Raw genomic sequence first — 8,427 nt, forward strand, 5'->3', positions numbered from 1 at the left:
TCGGGGGAAAATAGCGTGTTTTGAGCATTACCAGCGAGTTGACGCAATGAGCGCGCTCTGCTTTGGCTCGGAGCCCAGCTCATCGCGATGCGCCGACGCTCGCTCATCTGCCACGCGGACCGATTTTCACCGGACTTTCACCGGACCAATTTAGTTGTAGTTGCCGGGCGCACAAAGGTCACTTCGCTTGCTGCACAGCCCCGTTTGCGAAAAGAGCACGCTCTTTATACACAGAGTTTTAACAACTAGGACACTTGTTAGTTAATTTGCACTCATCGTACCTGTGATTACGTTCTGTGCGTCGTTTTCGTTTAAACAGCACGCTAATTGTCGAGCTGTAAACGTTGTTAGTTCGCTCTCCCGTGAGCGCTGTTTTCGTGCGTCATTTGTGCGTGAGCAGCGCGCTGCACGTTTTGATCTGCTCGCCATTCTCAGCGTTACATTCCAAGTAGTTGCAATCGCACTCATTGTTTCGCCCTTGCAGCGAAACTGTGACTTTTTATCTATGGATTTTCTCCTTTTCAATTACTTTTTTCTATGTTGACGGGAGTACAAATCAACAACACGAATTCGAAACCAAGACATATCAAATAAACGATACCCAAACAATGCACACATCATGTCCTCTGACAACCAGGGATGACCTGACGTTTGCATGCACCGACGACCGACGTGCTAAAAATCTCGGAAACCACGCCATATGACGTGGACTTTGCAGTCATGCCGAGAGATGGCGTAGCGTGCCCGAAACGAGAGAGTGGCTGATCGCCACATGTACTGGAAGGATATGGAAAAAGTTTACACGTGGCGTGCTTCCGCGAATGCAAGGCGCACTGTGTGTCGCTATATGGCCCCGACGTCAATCATACTTACGTCAACAAGCTTCGTCAGATGTACATTTCAAATTCTGTTCAGCAATAATCAATGTTATCTGCCCTCGTCGAACTAACTTAGGGGTATGAACAAATTTTGACTTCTGTCATGACGTCAACATACTGATATGCACCTTCATTTTCTTATTTTGACGTGTTAGAAAGTTTCACCCACACACACTGTTTGCACCGTTCTGCGTGGCCGCGCCCACGCGTTCAGTCGACTATTGAACTATTGGTGCCCGATGAGTTTCATGACCACTGTCAGTGTCTAGCGTGCAGAGGTGAGCGCAGTGTTCCCCTTTAAGGAGGCAAAGCCAATGTAGGGGGCTGAATTTGCAGCCCCCCCCCCCCCTTAGGTGACCAGGGAGCACACCCCCTGCCCCCCTCTCATGTGAACGCCTATGCCAGCGTGTATCGGTTGTACTTTGTTTTTTCATTTCCCGGGCATGACTTTTCCCAATAACAATTTTTTTCTTTAACAGTAGACCTGACTGCCTACTTCTACACAAGTATTGTGAATGAGTTATGTGGAAACCCGCAAGATGGCGGAAGGGCTAAGAAGACAACCGCCCGTTCGTAACACGAAGTCGCAAGAAAATGCACACGGATTTCTCAGAAAACAATATTAGTTACCGAAAAAATTCGTCCAGGTTCGGGGTTTGAACCTGAGACCGACGTTTTTCCGGGGTGGTCGCTCGGCCAACTGAGCTAACCAAGAGGCTAGCAGTTCACAGCGCGATGGCGTATTCATCGATAACTCGAAGCACATGGACACGTGTTGCGAATGAGTTCTGCGGAAACCCTCAGTGTGACAGAAGGGTTAATAGAGGTAAGAAGACAACGGTAAGACAATGTGACAAAAGTGTCGATGAGGCCAGGTCCTACACATTGAAATAGGCGGCCAGTTCCGTTTATGATATGCGGATTTAAGCTTCTAGGGGCGAAACTTCTTAAGGTCGAGACTTTACCGTTGGTGGCTTTGGTGTTGTGTGCTGTATGGCAGTGCGACAACTTTATCGAGTCGATGGAGCTGCAGCATGTCGACGGCCGTCGACTCGATGGCCTTTCAGAAGTCTCCATGTAGTATAAGACTCATGCTATTGTTTACCGTATGAGCGAGCGTATATTCATATATTAGTGCGTACACATACTTTGTGAGGCCAGTTCTCGAATACGCTTACACAGTGTGGTTTCCGCATGCGCAGACCAACATAGACAAATTAGAGGCAATACAAAGGAAGGCTGTTAGGTTCATCCACAACAAATACAGACGCTCATATTCGCCAACAGATCTTTTCGTTCAGTCCGGCTTACAAACACTGTCCACAAGAGCGAAACACGCTCGCATAAAATTTCTGTTACAGCTACTAAAATATACCTACATGCAGGATATATTCTTCAAAATACGTCTCACGTTCACAGGTCGGCAAACACGTAATAAGCATGCCCGCACATCGACAGAATACGTTTGCAAAAAGGACGCGTTTAAGTATTCATTCTTCCCGCTCGCAATAGCAGAATGAAGTCAACTTGATGCTGCTATCACTAACACAGAATCATTATCTGAATTTACGTCCCAAAATAGAAAAAAAAAACTGTGCGCGCATAATCAGAATTATGTATCAAAGGTCATAGTAGCGATAAAGCGATCAAGGTTCGGTTCTTTTTTCAACATTTTGAAGCGTTCTCTCAAAGTTTACAATTCAAGTTTTTAATACGTTTTCAGTCCCAATACTAAAGTTATCGTAACTACATTCATCCAGTGTTCAATATACGTCATATCCTTCCCTCTTTTTTTTTGCGCTCAGTTTGATGTCAGAATTGCATAATATTTAAAACTTGCATTAGTTTTGTGTTCATTTTATATGTCAAATATCACAATATTATTGAAATATTTTCCTCCTGCATTCTACCATTTTATTGACGATATCCATGTTCTCTTGTTATGTGTGTAAGTGTTTGTTTTCATCTGACTCGCTCACTGTACTCCGTGCCGACTGGTTGTGCCCTCACATTCTCCGACGATTGCGCAGCTCTGGCCTACTGGGCTGACCTTACGCCATCTCCAAACGCTGACAAGAGCCCTCACCAGTAGTCCCCCGTCCTCGGACTCCTGCGACTGTCTCCATCTTTCCTATTTTCTCCTCGCTTCCGTCATTCGCTGTCCCTGCGCCTCACTCTCTCCTTTCTCTCTCTATTTCTACCTTTTAGTCCTATCCTTTTAATCCCTCTTTTACCCCCACCCCTTGTGAGCTAATGTTGAGGTGTTATCCCCCTGAGAGACAGTTGCGGGTCTCTTTTTTCTTTTCACTTAAAATCACGCCCCCTCCCCTTGTTTCGACCTATGCTTTTGTTCGTTAATTTTTTAAATGAAAAATCATTGTACTGCCCAACTGCCACGCTCTCGAAAGAGAGGAGCAGTATTGTAAATAAACAAATAAACAAATAAATAAATTGATTGATTTTGCGACATTTTATTACGGTGAAGAAAAAATTTCACCCCAGCCACATTCGCTATGCATGCTTCACATAACATAATACCATAGCAAGGGAAATCATCAAACTCTTTTTTTGTTCATAGTTGTGGTGCAACCTCACTAACTGTGGCATAAAATCTCGAACGGCCTTCCTTACTTTACATTCGCTTTGCCTAGAGTTCAGGGCACCTTTGCATACGTACTGTCTTACTATTGTTTTGTTCTTGTTTTGTTCTTCCTAAAAAAAAAAAACAATGGCACGTATACCCACTCTGAGAGATTGCTCAAGAACGCGTAGTTGAAAATCAGAATGATTATTCGAAAATGTTAGAAGACTTTAAAAAAATTGCTTCATTCTGTGTCTTCTTCATTCTCTTATTACAATGGCAAATGTTTGAAAAAATCTTACCACTGCTTTTTTGCACACGCCGTTACTTATCTGGTTCAACTCTGAGTATGAATACATTCAATCATTTTCTTAATGAAGTGAAAACTAGCTTACCTTATTTATTAAACTTTTTTAGCATAACCTATTCACCTGCATCTATTGAATTTCACCGGGCAGTGCCCTATTGTACGCGTGTGCAATCGCTGAAGAAAGAATACAAGGAAGAGCATCGGTCCGTGGGTGTGAGCGACGGCCGAAGGTGAAAAAGAATAAGAACAGTTTGCTACGATCGCCACAGTTTTAGTACCGCCGCAGTTGAGACTCCTGAGATTACTATGGGTTCCGGGTCACTGTGGATTAAGATTAAATGAATTGGCCGATTCCTTAGCACGAGCCGCACTTGATGGGCCAGTTTTGTCCATACTGCCAGATGTAGAATATATCACGGCTATAAGATATCGAAAATCAGCAATCTCCACTGATACGATAGAAAAAGTAATTACATGGACAGACTATAGCCACCTCATGTTTCCATGGCAACCCCACTGGAGTCAGTCCCGAAAGCTCGAAGTCTTAATTACTAAATTTCGATGTCGTGTCCCCCCCCCCCCCTAAACCTGTATCTACCCAGAGCTGGTCAGACAACATCACCCCTCTGCGCATTCTGCGGAGAAATGGAATCACTAGGTCATTATTTTTTGTATTGTCGCCGCTACGAGATACTTAGAAAAAGGTTACTAGTTATGCCATTTCGGAAATTAGGGCTTAGATTGACGGCGGAAACGGCGCTAAGCTTTGGCGCCTCAGCTTTGGGACATTGCCACAGGGATGCTTTCAATGCCGTTTGCGATTATATTCAGGCAACCAAGCGTATACCCTTGTGATCTTCAATCAAAAAAAATTATTTATTACTCTCAAGAGCAGAGTGAAGTAAACGCAGCTGAGTGGTAAACATAACACCTAAAATCTCAAAATTGCTCAACTTGATTTTTTTTCGTTTGCTCTTTTTATGTTGTTTTTATTTTTACATTAGTCTTATTGTAATACCAATTCATTGCACGTAGTTAAAATGATCACAGAAAAACTGCACTACACTTTCTTGGCCAATCCCCCTGAGTGGATATGAGCCAACCTCCCAGGGAAACAAAACAAACAAAACAACAAAACGATCGCCACGCATCGCCAGCGTCGTCAGTCCGACAGATACTGCAGGCAAGAAGTGATGCACGGCTTAGAAATGGCAGAGGCTGCGAAGCCACAGAAGCTGAAGCCGGCTCTGGCGGCGAAACCCAGCTACACCGTCACCAACCTAGACACGCTCTTCGACGACAATCTTGAAGGCGCAGGCCAAGCTGTGAAGGTCGCGGAAGTGAGCGACATGTTTCCAAGCGCACCGTTTGCCAACCAGAGGCGATTGAAACGGGATGACAAGATTGCTCGCCAGAGACGCGTCAACCTGATGATCGGCGCCGCCATCCTCTTGATTGCCGTGATCTTCTTGGCAACCTTGGGCGCGTCGCTGTTCACGAAGGAGGTATCCTCGCAGCAACCGACCGCGACCACGCTACCGAATGTCACCGTTAATATCGACAACGTTGACAGTGAGGACACCGGCAATGACGCGAAGGCTAGAATCGAATCCGACGAAGACAGCGACACCCGTGCGACGGCCCAGCCACACACAGTCAGTCCTGTTCCTTTGGAAGATGAGGAGACCGTCCAGGCAGCGGAAGACCACGTGGGCTCACCGGCGAAGCACTACGACACTGAAGATGCCGATGACGCAAGCACGACCGGCCATTCTTCCATGAATGGTACCTTTGAAAGCCGCTTCGCGTACGAATAAACGATGTGACGCTACCGCAGGACAAGCATTCATTCCTATAAAGTTCAGCGGGAAGTAATCATTTTGGTAATTCGGCGAGAGGCAGGCTATAATTCTTCGTAGTTTACCTTTGTCGTCCAATGTGATAAGTGGGCATACGGTGACGGCAGCTTAATGTGAGGTCACGGTTTAGTGATGGAGGCCAAATGCGAATGGCCCGTGTATGTTCAAAGAACACCGTATGGTCCGGAGCCCTCCACTACAGCATGCCTTATAATCATATCGCGGTTTGGGCAGGCGTAACGCTACAAATTTGCGTCATTAAATTTAGCGAAGCTCACCTTCAAGTTTGCAAATTGACAGCAACTCTGACCGCAATGTTTGGCTGGACTGCACACTCGAAGGCACCTGCGCACTCAACGTATGTCTAATGCCAAACGAAATTTCCAATGCAATCCTGTCGACGTTATTTCCAGCAGTTTCTATAATGTCAGACACAACTGTTTCAAGAAAGCTTTAAAGTGGTTTCAGGTATGTGAAAGGGAAGCCGAACGTTCCATTCACTTGTCGCATGTACGCAACAGTGCATCACGACACGACATTACGGAGGCTTCCGGCACATTCTGAGAGGTATTTATTATGAGAGAAAAGCTGAAGAGTCGGCCTGAATTAATTTTACGACTTGCTACTCAGCGTTAGGTAAAGGAAGAAGTAGTAGAAAAGTAGAGAGAAGGTGTTGGTTATGATGAGGATGAAGGTGATGACAGATCAAAACCTTGAATGCCCAAAAGTTATTTTCAGTCATTTTTGAGTTCTGTCTCACGCAAAAAAATTTTCAGAGCTTTGAACATATTGTCACGATGAGTCACGAGTACTGGGGGATTTATTAAACCACCAGGTAGCTAGCACTAGGACGATGCGCCAGTCGTGGCTGGCTCTCGAGCAAAGAAGCACGCGATCTTCTTTTTTCCTCCAGATTGAGAGCCGCTCTTTCTGTCAACCCACTACGTGCTGGTGCATTATCCCCCTTCCGAAAAGAAAAAAAACATGTACCAAAAAGATTAAAGGAAAGCACATAGCAGCACCGCGATGCTACTACATAGGCACGTGAAAAAAATGGAAATTCGGATGAAGTGAAAGTAAAAATTGAAGAGCGTGCCAACATAGGAAACGTCAATGAACGAGAAAGTAAGTTCACAAAATAAACAAAAAACACAAAGAACGCTGTACGGTAAAGGAAAAGTTACGAACAACGCGCAATAAATGGCTTCATGCGCAACACATGAACGACGTCCGGCCTCAGCCGTGTCCTGCTCCGTGCATGGGGTGTTGAGTCCGGAACCACTTCGTAGTTCACGTCACTGACGCGGCGTAACACTTTATATGGGCCAAAGTACCGGCTCAGCAACTTTTCACTAAGGCCACGGCGGCGGACGGGCGTCCACACCCAAACTTGATCTCCGGGGCTGTAAAACACTTCTCTGTGGCGGGTATTATAGCGTCGTGCGTCTGCCTGCTGTTGCTGGCCGATGTGCAGTCGCGCGAGCTGCCGGGCTTCCTCAGCACGCTCTGCGAATTCTTCGGCGTCTGTTGCCAACTCGTCTTCGTCCTGACACGGTAGCATTGAGTCTAGCATGGTCTGCACTTCGCGGCCGTAGAGAAGCCGAAATGGCGTGAATCGCGTGGTCTCTTGCACGGCGGTATTATACGCGAAGGTCACGTAAGGCAAGATACGGTCCCATGTTTTGTGCTGTACGTCGATGTACATTGAGATCATGTCTGCGAGGGTGCTGAGGAAGCGTCACACTCTGTTCAGAAATACGGAGTACGTCGACACGCCTTCCACCATCCTGCACGTTGATTGCTCGCTGGGCTGAGAACGTGACGCGGTGCTCTTGCAGATCAATGATAGCTCCATTTTCTTGTAGAAAGTCAACTCCCAGAATGACGTCACGGGAACATTCGCGTAGAACAAGGCAGCTTGCTACGAATGTGTACCCTTGAATCTGTACTCTAGTTGTGCAGACACCCAGTGGAGTAACGACGTGGCCACCAGCTGTCCGAATCTGCGAGTTATGCCACGGCGTGATGACTTTCTTCAGCTGCGTTGTCAGTTTCCCGCTCAGTATGAAATAGTCTGCGCCGGTGTCCACTAACGCATTAACTGCACAACCATCAATTGTCACTGCTATGTCGAGTGAAAGTCGGCCATCCTTTGCAGCAGTATGTGATGTCGGACCGGTTTCTGTACAGTTCTGCGTCAATAGGAGGTCTTGAGCGCTTCGACGTTCAGCGCCCCCGCCCCCAGAGGTCACTTTGGCTAGTTTTCCCTGCGGGGGCTGGGAGACCGTGTGGTAGAATACCGCTGGGGCGTTGATGAAAATCGCCTCGGTGATGGCGAGCGCGACTGGCGCCCGGCAGATGGTGGTGCATGCTGCTGGGAGAGGTATTTTTCGATGTCGCGCGGTCTCTGGCCGTAACGGGGTGGCGGTGAGTACGCAGAGAAGCCGCGAAGCCCAAGACGGCGATATGGGCACTGGCGGTACAAGTGATCAGCTTCTCCGCAGTGAAAGCACAGAGGCCGGCGATCAGGTGTGCGCCAAACACCAGACTTTCGAGGAGACGTGCGCCGATCGTCGATGTACTGAACTGGTTGCACTGAACGATGGGCGACAGAAGCACCAGGGACAAAGGCCAACGGTGGTGGCGTGTACGTGCCTTCGTAGTACGGTATGTGCTGCGCTGACTGTAGTGAAACAGCAGGAACAGGATGGACGAATAATGGCGGCGTTGCAGCAGGGCGTTTCAAGGCTTCCACGTAGGTTGTCTCACGGCGGTATTCAGCAGGAGCTCGCACAGCTG

The sequence above is a fragment of the Rhipicephalus microplus genome, chromosome 7 (assembly GCF_043290135.1).
Source record: "Rhipicephalus microplus isolate Deutch F79 chromosome 7, USDA_Rmic, whole genome shotgun sequence".
NCBI classification, from domain to species: domain Eukaryota; kingdom Metazoa; phylum Arthropoda; class Arachnida; order Ixodida; family Ixodidae; genus Rhipicephalus; species Rhipicephalus microplus.